The sequence below is a fragment of the Lissotriton vulgaris genome, chromosome 7, assembly GCF_964263255.1.
Source record: "Lissotriton vulgaris chromosome 7, aLisVul1.2, whole genome shotgun sequence".
In the NCBI taxonomy this organism is placed as follows: domain Eukaryota; kingdom Metazoa; phylum Chordata; class Amphibia; order Caudata; family Salamandridae; genus Lissotriton; species Lissotriton vulgaris.
The window spans coordinates 730,465,578-730,489,328 of NC_141695.1; positions in this window are offsets into that span (position 1 = coordinate 730,465,578).

Consider the following 23,751-nt stretch of genomic DNA (forward strand, 5'->3'; position numbering starts at 1 on the left):
TAGTAATAAAAATAAAAGCCCCAGGATGCAAAGTTGGATGGTTGGGAAAAACAGGATTTGATGTTGCTACATTTGGCTTGTTTTTGTATGTGTTTATGTGTGTATGCATGAGCTCAAGCAATCAAGCAAGCTACTACTCTGAGACGTGCCGGACACAGATTCTTGAAATCTGAAGACTAAACTACAACAGTAAGCTAAGTTAATGTCTGAGAGTAGTATTAAGAGTAGATTTTTGAGTCTCAACAACTGAGCTCTGATATCATAAAAGAGAGACCTTTGAATGACACCCCCTAAAATGAAACATGTACACTAAAAGGAAATAAATATTACAGTGTGCTTTAAGCACTGTAATCTCGGGGGCAAAAAGGTCATCCAATAGGAGGTCTAGGGTCCCTAACCCAAATATCTAGGGCACAGAGAACTCCCATAGACTTTCTGTCCCCTTTGGATTTCCCTGATAATGAAAGTGAAGCTTTCTACCACTAGTTCAGCTCCAAAGTGCACTCTCTTTGCAGATCGGATACTGGGACCTACTTCCATCTCTTACAGTCCAATTTCAAATGGCTACTTCTAACCAGATATTATTCACCTTATGAAAATTACCCCAGGCATCAGGAAGCTTAAAAGCAGTATTCCTACCGCTGGTAGATGGTGTTGTGTGGCTCTGCTCCTACGTGATTCCACTCCGGTAGTGATTGGTGGGACTGCATACAGGCCCACTCGTGCTCTGATATCTGTTGTAACATCTGATGTGGATCTAGAGCTTACTCCTCAACTTTGGCAAACATTTTACTTATTTTCCGTTGTTCGGGGGACAATATGTTATGTCATGTCTGGCTTTATACCTTTTAGGCGGTGTTGCATACAAATGTCTGGGATGGATCCCCAAAGGGTGCCCTTGTTGTCTGGAGACTGATCACCACTCCAGGGCTTGCTAAGCCTGTGCTAGGATGAATCTGAAGGCCAGATGCAACTGAAAGGTGAAACTCTACATCTCCAACCATTGAGAAACTTTGTGCCATGGCCAGATGACGTCTAATGAAAGCACCTTTCCTGCTCTGGAATTCGTTTCTGCAGCAGGTCTTTGTCTCAGTAGAAGTCTTTGGGTAAGTCGTAAAGGAAGCACACAGAATCAAAGAGGGAATCTGCTCTATTCGGCCATTCTCAAACTCTAGAGAGGGTGTGAGGTCATCAGCATGTCTCTCGGTCTCCCAAACACCTGAAGAGCCTATTCAAAGTTTGGTCCAGATGCAACCTGAAATTCCAGGTCTATCTGCAATGGTGTAGCAAATAGAAACCTTTAGGGAGGCCATATTGCACATATTTAGCATGCTTCCGGTTCCCTCTGCCGTGCCTTCAGCCCCTAAGGATCGACCAAGGCCTCCATTTGGGATCCCCCTGGCTGTTTCACCGTCAGTGGTGTCTCTGCTTCTTGAACCTGCTTAGGTTCCGACTTCGGTTCTGGTGCCACTCTCCCCACCAGTTCCTTTCTCATCAATGGTGCCAGCTTTGGGAAAGGAGCCATTATCTATAGTGGTCTTCGACACTGAACCAGGTTTGACTTGACCGATCCTGTGCTCTGTTCCCACGAGGGTGCAGCCTATAACTAATCCTTTGAATTCTGATACCTTGCCCTTACTACCTGACAGAGCTCGTACTTTACATCAGCTCTTTGGACCAGATTCCGACAACAATGACTAAAATGAAGGGAACAAGTTCACCCCGCAGTATGATGAGGGAAATCATTATGACAAACTACAGGATGCTAGTGGTCTGGACACTTCTACTGGCACAATGCCTGTCTCTACCCCTGGTTTCACGACTGAGGAGAGTGACTCTTTTGCCATGATCATGATGCAGGCCTCCGAGGCCCTTGACCTGCAGGTCAAAACTAACATCTTGATGGAGGTTCTTGAGCCTCACCAGGCACCTATGAATTTCTTTTGCATTTAATGAGGCCTTAAAAGATACCCACTTGGGTAAACCCATGTTCTGGGCCCTCATTGCCACAGACCGGCATCTGACAATTTTGACTTTTTGACACCCATTTATTTATACTGAACGCCTTTCCCACAACCCCTCAACTGCAAGTCTAACCACATGGACACTTTTGGCCTGAGCATGTTTTTGTTGACCAGTGTTGCTTTGCGTTCAGTCAAAGCAAACTGTCTTATGGGCTTCTACAGTCATTCATTATGAGATGCATTTGGTCAAATCTTATTGGCTGTTATCTAGGACCCATGGATGTCTTTAGCACAAACCATACAGGGCGGCTATGCTGTGTCAAAATTTGTAATAAGGTCTGGCCTCAAAACAACTGACTGCTTGCTTCAGGAAGTATGGTGCTTCTGTTCTGAACCTGGATAAGGTCTACTGGCATCTCTGGGGATGCCAGACATCTTTAGATGGACATTGGATTTTATGTCTCTCGTATCTTTGGCAAAAAAAGAGACTCAGACCTGGAACGCTTTAAGTTGAGTCATGCCACAGCGTGTTCTCTGGGGCTGTCCGCTTCCAGACAAATCCCTCCGCAGCACTGCCGCTTTTGTAGATACACCAGGGGTTTTCAATACGGTCAATGCCAGACCCTGCTGCCAGCACAACAGTCTGTTCAGCCATTTCCTGCATTCAGGACATCAGGTACTATGTGCAGCTGTGTTCCCCTACCTCTCAGGTAACCACAAAATTACTTTAGTATGTTCTTTTTGATACACACCCAATCTGTAAGAGGTAGTCTCAGACATTTTCTCCTAGGGAGGCGAAACATAACTTCGGACGCATGGGTCCTCCAACTTGTCAAGCAGGGCTGGGACTCTGTAATGTACATGATATGCTTTACAATATGTTTTCATTGTGTACTTCTTCCATGTCTATTGTTTATGTTCATGGTCATTCCACAGCGCGCACTTCTGAAGAGTGTTTATCTTCAAAAGTGCATCGCTCGTGGAGCATGTTTCTCTATGTTCTTCAACTCCTGAATGAACCATTCAGCAGTTGGACATTGGATGTTGCAGACGTACTCCTGTTATTTGCTGCCATCAACTGAACAATTAACCTCTTTCTGGATTACTGTTATATGCTTCATGTACACCTAATTTGAACATCTTTTATGAAGGAATTACCTTTACATTTGGCGACCAGGACGAAAGCAGCAATTTAACTAATTGTGAATGATCTGTCATCTTTAAATGAAGAACTCTGCATTACAAAAGAATCCTGTGTGCCTCCTCCTACGAAAATCCGGAAGAAATATCCTTCGAGCTGACTCAGCGGTGGATTTTCGTCATTTTCGTGAGTTAATCTAACCGATTGGCCTCAACTGCTGTCACTCATGACACACAGTGCAACGTCATAGTGACAAGCTCCTTCAGGCATTCCTGGATCATAACGTCATCACGTTTTAACGTGATCACGCACTGGCGGCCATTTTGGTTTTTCACAAAAGAAGCTGTTTTCATAGTAACAGCTCGACTTTCACGGAGGAACATCGTTTTTGGATTTTGATGTTTAAAATTACCAAAACGCTTAGTATTTCATAAGCGTTTCACTTAAAACAGCCCAGGTTTGTTACCATTTATATATAAAGCATTTTAAGCATATTAACATTCAATTTCAGAAGTGAATTCGATTGGAAGGAAGAAGACCTGAGGTACTGTTTATTACTTTTATTCAAATATATCTTAATTTTTTTTTTCAAAAGAGAAAGACTTTGCTTTTCAAAGAAAGATTTATTTTAAAATATGGCAAGTCATCAAGAGGGTACCAAGAGGCCTACGATCCAAGATCTTTCCCACCTTCGACGACCTAGACGACGACCTACTTGGCAAATGGGAAGAAACACTCACTTCCAACTCCAACACTCTCATATTAATATTGATCGAAAAGGCAGAAAGAAAAGTTACGAGACTACAAGCAGAGATTTCTACACTAGAAAAAGAAATAGAGGATCTTAACCTGAAAGAAGCCACTGAGAAGAACTACACCATTCTCAAAGAGAGCACCAGAACGAAATCAAAGAAAGGAAAACAAGGCAACTCAAAAGAGACAAGGCAGACTACAACGAGGGATGAGTCTTCACCTTCGCCCGCAAAAAAGATAAACTGGTACCCAATCTAAACAAACCCAAATCCACCGGCAGACAAGGGGCAGCCTCTAACTCCTCTAGCACCTCATCGTTGAACACTGAGCCTACAAGTGACAGTGGCGCAGATACTCGAGAACATCCTTTTGACAGAGAACAATCCGACCCCAAACCCACCGGTTCTAATTTTTTATAGGAGGTACAGAGGATCTGGAGAGAAAACAGAACGCAGCAACGTACAGGTACAGGAGACAGAAAACCCGCAGAGGCAAAAGAGCTGGACAAAAACCAATACAAACAGAAGCGGAGATCAGGGGACGAGAAAAAAGTATAGAAAACGCTTTGGAAGTACAAGTCATCAACCTTTCCTCGACCCAACTTGATAACAACATGAAGTCCCTCCTTAGCAAAGGACTCAACTTTAATCCCCATGAACAAGGAGATCTTTGCAAATCAAAAATTGATCTATTCAAATTCATTCGAAATCTCAAACTACGTAAGCATTTTGCTAACACCATCGATTCTACCAAAGAAACCATCAATGTATATAATACCAACTCACCTACCTTCCAGACAATTAACGACATAAAAGCAACATATCTCCTTTTGTCCATCACCGATAACGACGACCATCCAAGAAGCATGTACAATCTGCTACAGGACCTAGACATCGACCCAGACGCAACAATCCCAAGTGGCCTCAAATCCAAATGGACCCCGACCCTGTCAGGTGGCAATTTCATTGACGTCTTTCACAATCTAGTACTCGATGACCTGGACAAATATGAACATAAAGCACTCAACAAAACGAAACATATCAAGGACAATCTCACCAGAGGGGAAAGACGTGCACTCAATGCTCTCAGCAAGAATGAAGAAATCATAATCAAAGAGGCTGACAAAGGGGGAAACGTTATCATGGACCGAACAGACTACCATGGAGAAATCATAAGACAACTGGATGACACACTATGTTATGAACAGGTTAGTAGCAACCCCATGGGTCCTCTAACCATCCGCATCAACAAGCATCTCCAGGACTGGCATACCAAAGGTCTATTAGATGAAGATGAGACGTTATACATGAAGGTCGTGAAACCCACTTACCCTTGCCTGTACGTACTACCTAAAATACACAAGCAGGCCCCCTTCCCACCGGGTAGACCCATCATCTCAGGGATTGGGGACCTACAGAAAGACTGTCTCAATATGTAGATTTATCTCTAAATCCCATGGTCAAGAACCTGCCTTCATATATCCAGGACACCAAGCATATACTGGGTATCCTCGCTGACATCCAATGGCAAGCCAACACCATCATGGCCACTCTTGACGTGGTGTCACTTTACACTTCCATCAACCCAGACCTAGGTTTACGCACCATGACACGTCTTTTACAACACAGACCTGCGAGCTTTTGGTCACACACCGACATGCTCCTAGCCATGATGGACATCGTACTTAAGAACAATTTCTTTATCTACAACCAGAAATGGTACAGACAAACCAAAGGAGTCGCTATGGGCTCTAAATTTTCTCCTTCATTGACTAACCTCTATATGGGTGCTTTAGAAACGGAATGGCTCTGGGGTCCTAAAAGCGCAGAATTGACCAAATACATCATATACTGGGGCAGGTACATAGACGACTGCCTCCTACTATGGTCAGGATCACAAAACCAACTGGATGCTTTCTGTATATACCTTAACTCCAACAACATGGAGATGCAATTTACATGCCAATCCAGCCTCTCTCGCATCTCCTTTTTGGACATTGAGCTATATGTCACCAACAACACTCTACAAAACAGACTATATTGAAAAGAAACATCCTACAACGCACTGATACATGCGGATAGCTCACATCCCGCACACCAAATTGAGACCATCCCGTTCGGAGAATTCACACGAGCAAGAAGAAACTGCAGCGAAACAAATGAATTCAATAAATGCCTTGATGACATGAAGATAAGATTTGCCAAACGCGGATACACCAAAGCCAATATAGAGAAAGCTGCAACCAGAATCAATACCTTTAAAAGAGAGAATACGCTCGCCACCAAGAGTAAGACCATCCGTAACAAACAAACAGTGAGGGTCATTACGGACTACAATGATACCAGTGTAATCATGAGACAGAGCTGCAACAAACACTGGAAAACATTACTTAACGATACTGCACTCAAAGATCACATTCCTTCAAGACCTCAATTCACTTTCAGAAAGGGCAGAACTTTGAGGAATAGGCTAAGCCCTACGGTCCCGAAAACTACAGTTACTCCATCTTGGCTGAATACCTACACTAAAGGTTTCTATAAATGTGGCTCCTGCGGGGCATGCCGATGGGCGGCAACGGAACAAAGGAGTTTACTGATTGGAGAAAAAGTAAATTCCTCATTACCAGAAACATCAATTGCAATACACGCTATGTTGTTTACATCATCGAATGCACCTGCAAAAAATACTATGTAGGTAGCACCATCAGAGCTTTAAAAGAACGCATCATGGAGCATGTGAGGGCGATGCATAATGGAGACTCCAGATACCCTATGGCGATACACATCAACAACTGTACCACGCAAGGACCAAGCAAGAGTCTCAGCTACTATGGTATAGACGTCATGGAACCCTGCACCAGAAGACTGGAAACCACCTGGATCATGCGCCTCCAAGCAGCCAAGCACGGGCTCAACATGGACCATGAGCTACAATACTTCCTTGGTTCATAAACATTGCCACTCTCTATCGTAGGAACTTTGTCTGAACAGGATCTGTATCACACATTTGAATGCGTTGACCGCAACGATTTTGTGCTGTTATTAAGTTTGCCAATGTTTTAGTTTTTGAAATGAATGCCCGTAACCTACTGAATTAAGCTGCTAATGTTTTAGTTCGCTTTTGGGAAACATTCATACTAGATATATTTGTCTCTCCGATCAATGCTTTGTGTATGTTTGTAATTTCATTTTATACTCTAACACACTTTCTCGTGCTCTTACTGTTGTTTTGCTGAACACTCCCACCGTTGCATCTTTCCTTTGCACATTTATGTCTTTATTGTCTTCTCTCATTTCACTCTTAGCACCCCTTGTCCATCTCTTACCGCTCTACACATACCCTAGAACCTTTGCTACATTTCTGTCCCTCCCCCTCCTCTCTCTGAAGCATTCACACCTCTTAGCTACCAGAGCAGACCTTCGTACCCTGTGTGTTTTCCGCACCTACTACTCCCTTGTTTTTTTTCTCTGCCTTGCCACATGAGATTGTAGTTATCTCACCGGCATGTCTTTCCCTCACTTCCTGTACATACCACCCGCGCTCCGCTCTAGTCTCCCATCCCGGGTTCCTCACTTTGCAGCACTTCCTGAAACATACTCATAGGGCTACATTCTAGTCTCCCATCCCGGGTTCCTGACCATGCCCACCACGCCACGCAGCACGCTGGCCTCCAGTATATCTTCTGGTTGCCCGCAAACCGGCATTGGATCCACTACCCGGACCTCTGACGCCGCTCGTTGGTATATACCCGCTGCATTTCCTACGCCTGAGGTGAGTCCGGTCTCCTTTCGCCTGTTGCTCACTCTCCTCTGGAGCAACCATGGCGTTTCTTTACCACATCCCCCTTTTCCTTACAGGCACCTCCCGAAAGCTCTGGACATACCTATCTGCGAACTTCGTTTCCCTTTTAACTACGGGGTACCCATCGTCCTCACACTTGGCTCTCGAACTACGTGGCCCGCATCACACCCAATACCGTCACCACAGTAAGGCCCATCCTGCCCTTTCGCCGTTCCTGTGCGTACCACAGTTTCTCTGAGTGCAGTTTACTCACTTTCCCTTCCCCCTTTCTTTCCCCCTCTTTATTCTAGATCTGGATTACTTCTAGCCTACAGGTATTATATGCACCGTTTTTCTCAGTTTTTATGCCTTGTCCTTTTTGTATGTCTGACTTTGTATCCTTTCCGCCGTTGTAGAATACCTTTCCGATGTATAGAGGTTTTTCGCCCACCTGTGCGTTATTTAGACACCACTTGTTTGCGAGTTAGACACTAGCCTGTACTTGACCCACAATTTCCATGCCTTCACAACTACTATCCTGATCAGCCTGTCATCTTTTTACATGTCCTTAACATCCGACCGCCATACCGGAACCTGTTTTCTACTGGTATTCGTCATGGACACATTTCTGCACTGTACATGCTAATCTAAAAAACACATACCCACTACATACCATGATTGTGTCACTTTTCTCAATTACTTGCATTTCCCTTTGCCTTACATGATTATGATGTCCTTTGTTTTACCCCCTCACTACTATGCGAAGACTTTTGGAAATCAAATTTTTTCACTACAATATCAAAATGTTATTATTATGTTTATCGTCTCCATTACCAATGCAACTGACCTTCATTCGAATTCCTTAATATGCATACTCGGCACTACTAATGACGATAATATAACCCAAATGTTGCTCTACCGGCGGTTATGCCCTTGTCTTTTGTTCTCTTTTAGGTATTCGGACTACGGTTTAGGTCCTACCTGGACCGCACATATACGTGTTATCACAACTATGCAATGAGCATTGCTACTCAGCTTTCGCCTTCAATGTTAATTTGTTATAATATTTATCGTCTCCATTACGAGTTCAAATGACCTTGGGTCGAGTTCCCCTTTTCCAAAAAATACGCATGCTCAGCACTATTATTCACGATAATACACCCCACACGTTGTTTAACCTGCGTTTATGCCCTGCCTTTTGTCTTCTTTTAGGTATTCCAACCACATTTCTGGTCCTATCCGAGTACCCTAATTTTCAGGCTGTTTAGAATATCTCTGCTTATGTATTTGATATTATGTCGTGCACTTCACTCACATTCTGGGACTTGATGTTTTTTTTTTATGCCTTCACATTATGTCTTTACGCACCACAGGGTCTCCACAGCCACTTACCTTTCTCTCACCTTCACACGCAGTCAATGTTGATTCATTGTTGTGTTCCCCCTTCTAATGTTTTATTTTATAACTCAATTTTTATTTCCATTATTGTCTCATTTCTCCTTCCTAGCCCTGATGAGCCGCATCTACCTTCACAGTGTGACGAAACACGTGTCGGCTGGCTATTATTTTCTGTACTGACCAACAATTGACTTATAAACATTCCTCACCAACACGAACATTTGTGCTTGATGTTTTATTTGAACTCTCATGTATTTCTCATCTTGCACGTAACTCCGAGTCCTGACATTATGACCATGTGTCCCATTAGCGTGTGCACAGGACCAGCTCTGCATCAGCAAATTCTCAGTTTGAACCATTTTCTTCCTTCTCCTGGTAAACCAAAAGAAACATGGAAGTTGTGGTATAAGAGTTTTGAGAGTTATTTAATTGCGATTGGGGCAAATGAGTATTCACCTAAAAGGAAACTTGCTATTTTATACAGTCATTTGGGAAGTGCTGGACGACAAATCTTTGATAATCTTCCACTTTCTCTACCTCCTCCTGAAAATGGAGATGGATGGAATGAGTTCAATGATGCAATTTTAAGACTTAATAGAATTTTTTTAGAGCAGCCCAACATCATTTTAGAACGTTTTAACTTTATGAGAAGGAAACAGGAACAACATGAATCTGTCGTAGAATTCATATCCGCACTCAAAGTTAGCTGCAGACTGCAACTTTGGCTCATATCTAGATACTGTACTCAGAGACCAGTTTGTTTATAAGTGTTTTCATAAGAAAATTCAAGAAAGAATTCTGAGTTGTCGTGATCCGTCCCTGTCGGAAGTAATAGACATGGCAAAAAGTGTTGAGAGGTACATAATTTCCTCGAGATGTATCTCTGAAGGAAATACTCCGTCTATTCAAAATGATATACAAGTCAATGCTGTTTATTCTAAAAACAAGGTCATAAAACCTTTTTAAAAAAGTCTGATTCATTCTGCTACACATGTGGATCTAAGATGCACCTTAGTAATAGTCCTATTTGTCCTGCACTTGGCAAGAGGTGCACATTTTGCAACAAAGTTGGACATTTCCACACTGTTTGTAGGAACAGAAAAACAGTTCAAGATAGCGCTCTATCCTCTTTTAACAATTCTGATGGGGAAGTTTCCTCTCTTGAAGCATCCTTGGATAATATGAATGTTAATACTGTTGAAATTAATTATTTGAATACATGTTCAAGTGTTTTAAAAGAAAATAAGATACTATCTATTGATTTAGTTGAATCCTCCTCCACAAGTGGTCGTGTAAAAGAACCCACCTGTGAGGTTTTAGTGAATCATATCAAATTTAACATGATGGCTGATTCAGGGGCTCCTGTAACCATTATCTCTGATGTTTTGTTCAACACTCATTGGCCCTCAAAAGTACATGTATTACCATTAGATATCCTTCCGAAAGCATACGGTGGTAAGGATATTGACATGTTGGGTTATTTTGTAACAAAGATTTCATGCTTGGGTAGATGCACGAATACAAAAGTGTATGTAGCCATTGATGGTAAATGTATAGTTGGTTGGCAAGCCCTTGCGGAAATGGGTCTTAAACTAGTTCCTGGGTCTGATTCTCCTGTCCAGTTAAATTATATCTCTATCTTTGTTGTGGATAATGTTGAGAATCCTGTAATTCTTTATATAATTTCTGAGTTTCCAGAAGTTTTTAATGATTCTGTTGGAAGAATCAAAAATTTTGAACAAATGATTAGACTCAAACCCAATGCTGTTCCGGTTGTTCATTAGTTGAGAAACATTCCCCTTAATGCCAGGGATGATTTAAAACAGGTATTAGATAAAATGATGGATGAAGGGATTATTGAGTCAACAGACTCATCACTCTGGGTCAGTCCAATTGTAGTTAAAAAAAGAGACTCCAGTATTCGCCTCTGTGCGGACCTTCGCTCCTTAAGTCAGAACATAATTGTGGACTGCCATCCACTACCAAAAATTCAAGACCTACTTACTGGCATATCTGAGTCAAGAATCTTTACGCTTCTTGATCTCAAAAGTGCCTATCATCAGATTCCTCTCACCAAATCCTCTTCCGAACTGACTACTTTTATTACTCCGTTTGGAACGTTTAAGTACCTAAGGCTTCCCTTTGGATTGGCATCCGCAGTAAGTGTCTTCCAGAAATGCATGGACACTATTTTAAATAATATTGATTGTGTTCAAGCATACCAGGACGATGTTTTGATACATTCAAGGTCTAACGGTGAACATCTCGAAACTTTAAGGGAGGTTTTGTCACTTTTCAGGAAGGAATTTCTCCTTTTAGATTATTAAAAAAATGTAAGCCAAATGGAAACATTTGTCCATCTTGTTAAAGATTTGAATACAAAAGATAAGCATTGTTTAGCTTGTCATGATACAAAAAGCTCAAAAGAGGAACTTTGATTCAAAAGTGATGCCTTCCTTGCAGACATTTGAGGTTGGTGATTGGGTCATGGTTAAATATCATGACAGGGTCAAAAAAGGGATGCCAAAGTATTCCCTACCTACACAAGTCCTCAAGGTTTCTAAGGGTCACTTTTTCTTGATAAAAAGGGATGGTGGAACAAGCGAGTGATTGTTAAACTTACTCCTGAGCACACTCAAAAGGTTGTTTCAACTAAACATTTTGATGAAAGCCCTTCCTGTTCTTACTTTCCTTTGGGTACTTCTTCTGATGATAATTATCAACCTTCTTCACAGGACTTGCACACTTCAATGATATACTTTCTTCATGTTTTGAGCTTGATAATGATTCTCAGGTTGTTTCTAGCTCATCCATCTCTTCTCCTTCCAACCCAAGTAGAGAACATTGAAATTGTTCTTTTCCTTCACGCTTCAAAGATTACTATTTATCTTAACTTGTTTTGTTTTTCCTCCATTTTACTTTTCTTTTCAGTTTATTGTGTAAAAAGGGAGAAGATGTAATATACATGATATGCTTTACAATATGTTTTCATTGTGTACTTCTTCATGTCTATTATTTATGTTCATGGTCATTCCACAGCGCGCACTTCTGAAGAGTGTTTATCTTCAAAAGTGCATCGCTCGTGGAGCATGTTTCTCTATGTTCTTCAGCTGCTGAATGAACCATTCAGCAGTTGGACATTGGATGTTGCAGACGTACTCCTGTTATTTGCTGCCATCAACTGAACAATAAACCTCTTTCTGGAATACCGTTATATGCTTCATGTACACCTAATTTGAACATCTTTTATGAAGGAATTACCTTTACAGACTTCCATTCCTTTCTTGCCGCCATACTTGCCACAATCATCAACGTGGATGCCAGAGGAATAGTGTCCGTTTTGCAGCTGGAAGTGTAAGCTTTTGTGTTAAAGGGAGCAATAGAGACGGTTGCAGCCTCAGAAGTAGGGACTGGGTGATATTTGAGCAGAAGAAAGACAGCGGTTTTCATCCTATTTTAGATCTCCGCCCTCTGTCTTCCTTTGGAAGGACAAACTCAAGGTGCTAATGCTGGCCCAGGTCCTGTATGCGCTAGATCCAGCATGCTTATTTTCATATCCCTGTCTTTCATCTCCATGGGCACTACCTGTGGTGCACAGTTGGCCAAGAACATTTTCAGTTTACAGTGCTCCTCTTGGGCCTCACCAGTGCCTGTCTGGAATTCTCACAAAAGTGATGGCAGTGGTTGCAGCACACCTCTGGAGTCAGGGGTACCAGTCTTTCACAACCTTCAAATCTGGCTGTTAAAGACTGAATCGCCCCAATTAGTCATCAACCTCCTCCGGGCGCCAAGCCTCCTAACATCATTGGGGTTCACTATCAAAGTGCTTGGGTCACACTTGACGCCTTCACAGATGCTCCCATTCATTGGAGCTAATCTGGATATGGTAGGATTAGAGCTGAGAGTCCAGGGTATTCAGGCTATAAGCTCAGTGTTTCAGTCCCGGATCTCAGTATGGATGACTGTGATGCACTTGAGATTGTGGACCTCCTGCTGACCAAAAAGGCAAGGTGGAATGTGCGGCCTCTGCAGGACCTCAAATCCCAGTGGGCTCAGCATCAGGGGAATTTTCAGCATTTCTCAGGAGCTTGCAAATGATCTGCAGTGGAGGCTACTGGACCTCAATTAGAACAGAGGCAGGACCCTCTCCTCACCTACCCAGGACTGATTGTGGTCACAAATGCTTCACTGTTAGGATGGTGAAGACCTCTGGCAGTGGAGAAGTTAAAGGCCCCAGGTCTCAAGTCGAGTCGAGACGTAACTCCACATCAGTTTGTTGAAGTTGAGGGCGATTTGCTGGGCGTTGAATGTGCCTCACATGGCGTTGAATGCCTTCTTGCCCACCATCAAAGGAAGTTTGGTGCAAGTGCTCACGGACACCACCAACATGTGGTACTTTAACATGCAGCACCACCACTGTGTGATAATGTAATAAGTAAAACGGGTAGAGGTCCTAGGTCCTGTACCAGGAGACTATACAACTCTGGAAGTGGCTTGACCGCCAAGGTATTTCGGTGGTGGTAAACCACCTGACGGAAACTTTAAATGCTAGGTCAGATAAACTTAGCCTCAGGCAGATCTCAAATAGCAGTTGCATCTGAATGTGGCACAGTTTGTATTTCAGCATTGGGGAGAACTCCGGCTCGATCTTTTTGGCACCGCCAAGTGTGTGCAATGTCCATACTCATGCGCTTTGGAGTTTCCAAAGCAGAGCTCTATACGAGACTGTGGTAATTGAAAGTCCATAGAGCCAGGTGTATAAAATAGGTTGGATTTATTAAAGCTTAGTTCCAGGTTAAGTTCATTAGAAGAAGATAGGTAGATGGAAATTAAACCCCACCAGGAGCAGCCTCCCTGCCGTTCAGCCTGCCTGTTGTCAACTGACACTCTACACTCAAGCCAGGCACTCAAACATTCCATGAGGTCATCAGGCATTCTAACACTCAGTCAGTCAGTCAGCAAGCTTTATTCGGTTGAAACAAAGCAACCATAAAAGCACAGTACAAAGCCAAAATAAATTAAATACAGTAAATAAAAGAAACAACACCATGAGGTCATCAGGCATTCTAACACTCAGTCAGTCAGCAAGCTTTATTCGGTTGAAACAAAGCAACCATAAAAGCACAGTACAAAGCCAAAATACATTAAATACAGTAAATAAAAGAAACAACACCATGAGGTCATCAGGCATTCTCAGTCACAGTCAGCAAGCTTTATTCGGTTGAAACAAAGCAACCATAAAAGCACAGTACAAAGCCAAAATACATTAAATACAGTAAATAAAAGAAACCACACCAGTAAAAAAAATAATTACATTGAAACATCATACATAATTCATTAAATATAAAAGAGAAGCACCCCTCAATTCTCTTAGTAAAAACAGTCTAGTAGCTTTTCGGTACTAGAAAAATGCCTCCACTTGTAGTAACAAGATTAAGAACAAATAGGCTTCAGAATGTGCAAAAAGAGCAATGTGCATAGATGCTTACTTTAGTATAGACCATCCCCGGGTTTAGATTTATCATTATTAGAAAACCATTCAGAAATCAGATTAACATGTCAGTGCATCATATCTATACCAGAGAATAAGGCAAATCGGTTGTGAACCGGTATATTGTAGCTACTAAATACAGGGCCTCTGCTGCCCACACAGTGGTTCTTTTCTACATTTGATCTTGCAGGTTGCAGATATGTGGTTCTGCGGTAAAAGTCGATGAGTTCCCAAGTTACTATGGGCCCGTCTCCCACTTGTGGTTGCCAACTTTGCAGATAAGGAACGATCTGGGTATCCCTAAAGTTTATTATAACCAGTTCCCCAGCTATGTTCTTCGGGACGGATCCTAACCACCCCACCCTTCTGACATTTATGATTTTTCCATCAATGTTAGGTGTAAGGGGTCTATTTTTGGTTAGCCAGAAAGATACCTTATTTACCAGTTGGGAATGTCCTTCTATTTTGCCGTTAGTGAGTTCAGGTACGCCTGAGAGGATGCACACGAAAGGTGCGGCCTCCGGCGGTAGGTCTATTTGGTTAATCTTTCTTTGCGCATTGCCATAGTCGAAAGATAACCCCTCTGTGAGTGTGGATTCTTTAGTCAGCCTTACACTAATGGCGGAGCTCTGGACTATTGGGGCGTTTAATGGTACGTGCTGAGTATTTGATGTTAATAATGTTTTTGGGGCAGCTGAGTGAATTTGGGCAGTATTATTTTGTGCAGAGGTATTGGGGGTGTCAGTCGCGGCTAGGGACTCTACCTGCTTATATCCTGCCATTCTTTTTATAAGTATCGCATTAGCCTTGGTTGTTTCCTCTATACTTGCGACCTTTTCCCCTATTACCTTGATTCTTTTTGCCAGCGGGGATATTAAGGATTTGATCAGAAGTTCGATCTGAACCAGTAGGTCAGGTGATGTAGTGGATACAGGGGTTTCCAGAATTGGACATACCTTAGATGTTTTGGGGGTATTTCTAATGACCGAAGGAGGACTTAAATGTAATTTTTGTTTTTTTGCTAGTCTTCCCCTTTGTTTAGCACCTTTGCGCTTTCTATCAGCTAAAGGGGCCTGAAGGTCCGCTTTCGATTGGGTATTGTCTTTAGCTGATAGTGAGGGGGGTACCCAGATGGCTTACATTTAGTTGGGATGGTGTACTAGGCTGGGGACTTGTGTTTCCTATTACACATATAGGAGCACCGGTTTGCTCATTTCCCTCTTCAACATTAGTATATAAAGTTTTACAGATCTGATTTAATTCCTCCAGTAATGTAAAATTTTGAATTTGGTCTGTTGCCACCAGAGGAGATTGAATACTGGATGTAATTTCTATGGAAAGGCTTTGTTCTACTCTCTCTATTTCACTTTCAATTGCCGATGTTACCCTAGTTAGATAATTGTCCAATGTCCCCTTCCGTGGCCCCCCCTGATAGTATTTTTTGGAACCCCTTTATCAATCATTATGTGTCTTGCTTTTATGTGAGTGGCAGTGTAAGTATAACAACAAAAGACACCTATGCTGGTCGGGCACGTAACTTAATAACCAGAAAGTAGTCCTTTAGAGTGAGCCGAAGTGTAGATAAAGGCAGTCACTGTTGTGGTTTAAATCAGTTTACCTCCTTTTCCAGCAAAAGACAGGTGAGAGTCAAATTGGGTGGCCCTGCCCAGCCTTCTCCTGCCTCTGAGGGCCACAGAGGGCCCGCCCTTTGCCCGGGTTTAGCCCGGCGTCGCCCGCGCGCGTCCCGCGTCGCGGAAGGGGCTCCGACCTTTTCTGCGCCTTCCGGGCGCGTCAGTGGGCGGGAAGGGACGGAGCAAACAGGCAAAGGGTTATGGGGGCTGTAGTGGGTTCCGGTCGCGGTGGCGGGGGGGACCAACAGCCGCTGGGGATGCAAGCGCCGACTGCGCTATGGCCAAGCGAAATCCCAGAGTCCCACGTGAGTTCTCAAACAGGATGGTCGCCCACTCCTCAGATGGGGCTCTGACCTTTTCTGCGTCTTCCAGGCACGTCAGTGGGCGGGAAGGGGCGGAGCAAACAGGCAAAGGGTTGTGGGGGCTGTAGTCCCCCCGCTCGGCGGCCGCATGGTGTTCCGGTCGCGGCTGCGGGGGTGACTGCGCCGACTGCGCTATGGCCAGCGAAATCCCAGAGTCCCCGGTGAGTTCTCAATCATGATGGTCGCCCGCTCCCCAGATGGGGCTCTGACCTTTTCTGCGCCTTCTGGGCGCGTCAGTGGGCGGGAAGGGGCGGAACAAACAGGCAAAGGGTTGTGGGGGCTGTAGTCCCCCCGCTCGGCGGCCGCGTGGTGTTCCGGTCGCCGCGGCGGGGGGGACCAACAGCCGGTGGGAATGCAAGCGCCGACTGCGCTATGGCCAGCGAAATCCCAGAGTCCCCGGTGAGTTCTCAATCATACTCATACTAGCTGAGCAACAGGGAAGACACTGCTAGAGAAAGTAAACACATAAGTCAATTATAACATAGACACCTTTCTTCTAGAGGGGAGTTCGGGACTCCTGTATCCCTTTCCCCCACTGCCACCCCTTCTCTGAGTACTGAAAGTCAGGAACATCCTGGCCCAAGTCATATTCGAGGCACTGAATTGGGCCAAGTGAGTCTGTTGCCCAAAACTCCTGGACATGAGCATCTGTCCAATGTACAAGTAGGGAAGATCTTCTGTCAACAGGGCAGGGTGGAAATTGAGCCATGGCAGTTGACTTTCTTCAACCTGCCACCTGAATTAGATGATGTTTTCTTGGCAGCAAGGCATTCCTCCTCAAAATCAGTATACACCAGTCGTTTGGAGATTGGTGTGGCACCTGATAAATTGACCCATTACAGGCAAAATTGTCTGAAATGTTGTTGTTTGGTCTCTGCCTGGCCCATCAGGGACTTACTTTGGGGACTGTTAAAAAGGCAACGTCTTGGCTCGTGTCATCTTTTTTCCAGTTTCCATCAGGCTTTTAAAAAACATAAATTATCCGTTGTGATGATATTTTTAAAAGGTTTGTCTGTTTATTTTGTTAATGATTTATTTCAAGAAAGTACTTCTATGGAAGACACTTTAACCACAAACTAGGCATATGAATTCATAAAATATGTTGAAAGATACAATATATATATATATATATATATATACACATCCGTGTTAGACACTCAGTCTAATAAAATATTACAATACTGGAAAGGATCAAAAAATTTAATCAAACGACAGCAGACATTCACTGTAGGTGGATCTATCATAGATAACGTCTTTCCTCATGCTTTTCTGATTAATATTTCAAAATAACAGGGCACAACATATTTTCTTTGCAGATCAAAAAGTCCTGGGCAGAAAAATGGAACATGATTCATATCCTGAATCTCAGCATGGCAATATTGACACCCTGGATGAAAATGCGTCCCCTCTCTTTGCATCCATGTATTTTCTCCTATCAGTATTTGACCAAAACTTGAATTGCATAAAACATTTTCGTGCTTTAGAACATATATTAGCCTTCAAGTAAAATTGCATCATACCACAGCTTACACTCCTACAACTGACTTGCAATCTTTTTATCTGCGAGCAATGATGCAGCTCAACCTGTAAGCTTCTTATCTTTGTTTTTTTTAATCGTAGCTTTAAGGTAGGCCAAGCTTGAAAAGTATCATTTCATTTGAGCTGGACTTCATGAAGCCAAAAAATCGCTTCCACCTTTCAGATTTGATACGAGATATAATATTTGGAGAAGACATGGATCATGCCTTTATATCATACGATGCTGCAGGAAGAACATTTCCTACATATTCCTGTAATAGGGATTGCACATCTGTCCTTTCTCGTACATCAGAAAATTGCAATAAACCAATAATTATAGAATTTTTCTAAAAAAATTAAAGTTTATCCTGACGATTCAACAGGGGATTGTTTGAGATACTCACTCCCAAGTAAGTGTGCTCTTTTTCAACCTCTATTTTATCCCCTTTATAAAACCAGGAAACATTTAAACCCTCTTGCTCCTGTTATTATAGTGTTCGTTTTCTACAAGAACTGAGAGATTGTGAATGAATGCAAAGGAGGCTAAAAATCCAGTTGATTCTGCAGACCAGTCGGAAAAAAATGACAGGTCATCAGCATAAAACAAAGTTGAAGTTTCCTTCGATCCTAATTTTGGATGGTCGGCAACAAAGTGCTCAATAATAACAGTAAGTCAGACACATTTAAGGAAAATATCAGAGGAGGCAATATACAGACCTGTTTCAGACCATTATTGTTTTTTTACGGTACCCAATAGTATTCTTAACGAATCATCCAAGTACAGGGTCATCAGCGGTCGCAGCAATTCACTAGGAATATCTAACATGGTAAGTTTATGCCAAAGTGTAGCTCTATCTACTGAGTCAAAGGCACTGCTGAAGTCAACATATGCCCCATAGACCTTCATTTTCTGAAATTTCACATACTTCTCCCTCAATATATACAATATATTCTATAGTGGAACATTCCTCACAAAATCCTGATTTCCCGATTGGCAAAAGCTGAGCTGCATCCACTCAATCAAACGTTTAGCAAAAATCTTCCATGTGACATCCAAAAGTGCAATTGACCAATATATTTTTAGGCAGATTACGATAACCTTTTTTAAAAAAGGAATACAATTACTGCCATGCCAGGACTGTAGAACCATATCTTTTTAGTTTAGTTTGTGATTTATAAAGCGCCTGAATCACCCCCCAAGGGGTATCTCTGCGCTAATCAACTGCTTCGGTCGGCCAGAGAAAGGAATAGAAAAAACAATACTGTCTTGAGGAGCCTACGGAACTGCAGATGGTCAGAGCACTCCCGCAGATGGCTATGAAGTTGATTCCAAAAGGTAGGGGCTAAATGGAAGAAGCCTTTACCACCCAGCCGAGCTTTTTTACAGTGTGGAACCACAAGTAAAGATTTGGTCCCTGAGTGTAATACCTTAGGTGGCAGATATTTTGTAAATTTTTCTGCCAGAGAGCTGGGGCCTAAGCCGTTTAAGGATTTGTGCACAATGCAACATATCTTATAGTGGATGTTTCCGTAGTGAGAGCCAATGCAGTCTCTGCAAGAGGGGGAGGGAAGGGGTGAGAGAGGGAGCATTGGAGATCAGTCGGGCTGCGGTATTTTGGGCCGCTTGAAATCTGTTCAATGATGCATCATTAGCTGATAGCAGTGCATTGCAATAACCCAGTCGGCCTAATTCTAGTGTCTGGATAAGGGTTTTCTGAGTGGCCAGAAGGAGAAAGGGAAATGCCCTTCGCAGGAGACCAAGAACATGAAAACAAGCGTGGATGGTGGTTGAAGCCTATTCCTTTAATGTTCATTTCTAGTCCAGGCGGACGCCTAGATTTTTGACCACGGTCTTGGTGACCAGTGCTGATCCTAGCTCCGCTGGCCACCAACTCGGGGACCATCTTGTAGGTGCATCATTTCTATTTTTCCGGCATTGAGCTGGAGACAATTCTGCCTCATCTAGCTAGCAAAGGTCTTCATACCTTTTGAGAGGATAGACAGCATTGGGTTTGTTTTTATCTAAGGAGAGAAGGAGCTGAGTATCGTCTGCATAGGAGATCGGCATAAAACCTAAGTTCCTGAGTAAACCTGCCAAAGGAGCAACAGATGTTAAATAAGGTGGGACAGAGACAGGATCTCTGAGGTACTCCATTAGTCAGCTCCATGGTCTCAGAGCAGAAGGGGCCCAGATGAATAGTTCTGTGTGAAAGAAAACTCCATCTATTGTAGGGCTGTCCCTTGAACACCAATTTCACTGAGTCTCCTGAGCAGGATTTGATGTGAGACCGTGTCGAACGCTGCAGACAGATCAAGCAGCACAAATAAACCTGGTATTTGTAAAGCTCAAACTACTCACCCTTACGGGTCCCAAGGTGCCAGGGGGCCGTTGTGGAAATTAAGTGAGCTATTGCCCAGAGTCACATGGTGCTGAGCTGAGCTGAGCTGCCGCTGGAGCCAGGGATTGAGCTGTTAAACCTGTGCTCCGAAAGTCTGCTTCCCTGGCTGCTGCACAACACCTCTCCACCAGTAGTACTGCCTGTCCTGTGTCCAAAGTCTGTCTGATGTTATCAGTGACAGCAATAAGAGCTGATTCAGTACTATGCCTGGCTGTGATGGATCAAGACAACTGGAGGCTTTGACAAAATCAGAGAGATATTTGTTAACATGTTTTTCTAGACTCTTGCTCAGGAGAGGTAAAAATGAGATAGGTTGATAGTTGGAGAGATCATCCATTAGGGGCCTTAAGGTTCTTACTTATAGGGATTATTTGTGCTGCCTTCCATTCTGTAGTAATGTGACCTTTAGTCAACAAAATATTAAGAATGGAACAGATAGGAGTAGCAAGCTGTTTAGACAGCAGTGAGGTGAACTAAGCTGGGATAATATCAAGTGGTGAGCCTTATTTTACAGTGTTTAGTAAAGACTCTACTGCATCAGGCATAAGCAAGGTGAAATATTCAACCTTCTGCACATTAGGCAGGGCTGCTAAGTAATCAGCAGACGTATCATTTAGGCAGCTTCCATCTAAAATAATGTTGTCTTATATAAGATCAATTTTTCTAGTAAAGTGCATAGCTATTTTATCACATAGAGCTTGCGAGGGTGCTTGCTTGTTATTACAGGCCTCTGGATGGGTAAAAGTTTTAAGTATCCGGTAGAGAGTTTTGGGGGGCATCCCAGCCTGCTCTAGTTGCAATGCAATGTGGGCTTTACAAGCCTTTTTTATATTTTTATAATATTTTGACAATGCCGGCTGGGAAGCACAGCGTGTTGGTAGCGTGTTGTCTGAGCCCCTTGATTTTAGCTCGGCTGAGCTTGCTAGTCGGTTCACGGAGGACTGGACTCGCCCCTCCCTCCCGCCTCGGTCTGACGCCGGTGATTAGCGCCGTTTGTGCTGAGGGCGTGGAGGGTCCGAGCCAGGCACTTCCGGTAGGGAACAGCAGCGCTCTAGTGGTTGGAACGCTGGGGGGGATATGTTGTCGACAGCGCAGCGGGCGAGCACAGCGGGCGCGACGAAGGCGCGCCGGAGTTGCGCCAGAGTTAAGCCCGTCTGCGCCCGTCCGCGGCCGACTGCGGCCCAGGGCCATAACCCCTGCCTCTCCCTCCTGTCAAGTCTCCTGGAGTCGAGATGAGCTACTTCTCCTCCGAAGAGAGCTATGCGGGCTATGCCCCCATAGCATTGACGCAGGGACCAATGTGGGCTGCAGCCACTGCGAGTACGCCTTTAACACCGGTAAGGTACTAACCGCAGGCCAACACACTTTGGCATGTGGCCTATTAAATGTTCGCTCCCTACGGAAACACTCCCTTGATATCCGTGAACTCCTCACGGGAAAACAATGGGATCTCTTATTTCTCACGGAAACGTGGCTTGATCAAGACTCCATGCCGGAGATTATTGAGGCCATACCCGAAGGCTACTGCCTACAAAGGCTAGATAGACCACGTGGGAGAGGGGGCGGTATAGCCATTGTTGTGCGGCAAGATTATCAATGTCAGCTGGACCGCACTGTAATCGATGACAGTGAAGCTGGCGTTTTCTCCATTTCTATTAATGGCCGCTTTACCCTGAAAGGCTTGTTAATTTATCGTCCTCCAGGCTCTTCCACAGCCTTTGTTGGAAAGCTAGTGGAAGGTGTCACTGAAGCTGCCCTACGCTCGGATAAATATCTGGTCCTAGGAGATCTTAACCTACACCTAGATACCTCCTCGGACAGAGTGGCGAGCGAGCTACGCCACACGATGGCTAGCCTACAATTTGAGCAGAAGGTACTGTTACCTACCCACAAGCTGGGTCACCTTCTGGACCCAGTCTTCGCTAACTGGAGTCAAGTGAACGCCCAAGCCCCGATTCCCATCGCATGGTCCGATCATTTCCTCGTCCCTTTTACCATCGATATACAGGGACCCCGCCCCGATGACCCTCCCGCTGATAAACATCCTAGGCGCAGATGGACAGCATTCTCCCTGGCCAAATTCAATCGGGCACTTACTGAGAAAGGTCATCCTGGGGGCGACGGGGTTGATGAAGTTAATTTCAACCTGGACCAACGCATTCTGGAAGCTTTGAATCAGGTGGCACCTCTGGGTATGTCGAAATCAGGCGGCCGAATGCAACGGTCGGCGCCCTGGTTCAATGAGGATCTGCGTACGGCCAAGGCTGCATGTAAACGCGCCGAAAGGCAATGGAGGATTGCATACTCCATGCAGGCCAAAACTGCTTACACTGATTGCAGACGTGCCTATCATATGTTGATTAGGAAGGCTAAATCATCATATTATTGCAATAAAATTGAGGAAGCCAAGCAGTCCACCAAGGAGCTTTTCTCTATTTACAAATCTATTGCAATAGGAAAATCCGCCACAGCACCAAAGAAACTTTGCACTACGGAGGGCTGTAATCGTATTGCGGAGTACTTTGCAACCAAGGTCTCCAATATATACAATTCCTTCCCCCAGAGGACATATAGTGGCATTGCCCTCTTGGAACCCCCAAGAAGGGAAGGGGAACATCGGCTGACCATGTTTGTCACCCCCTCCACTACGGAGCTTCTCCGTATCTGTGGATCCATCAAGTCCGGTTCCCCCAGAGATCCGACCACCCCCAGCCGGCTCAAAGACAGTTTGCCAGTGTTAGAGCCCTATGTGCGTCAACTTCTGGACACTTCTTTTGAGTCTCAAGTGGTCCCGAAGGCCTGGAAACAGGCGGTGGTACTTCCCTTGCAAAAAAAGGCCAATGTCAGCTTTGAAAAGCTGGACAATCTCCGTCCCATTTCCCTCCTTCCCTACATGGCGAAGGTGGCGGAAAAAATAGCCAACATACAGCTCATGCAGTTCGTGGAGGCGGCTTCACTGCTCCACGACTCGCAATTTGGCTTCCGTCCCCGTCACTCGACGGAGTCTGCTCTTCTCGTGGCGGTGGAGGCACTCAGACAGGGAGTAGACGAGGGCCAGACGATGGCTCTGATCCTTTTAGATTTAAGCGCAGCATTCGACACTGTAGCACATTCCACCTTGCTACAGTGTCTGAATGGAGGTGGGGTGACAGGAGCTGCGCTTGGATGGATCAAGTCCTTCCTCTCTGAGAGGTGCTTCCAAGTCAGACTGGGTGAGTGCTACTCTAGGGAGATCGAGCTGGGCCAGGGCGTTCCTCAGGGTTCGTCCCTGAGCCCAACTCTATTCAACATCTACGTCTCCCCCTAGCGGCCAT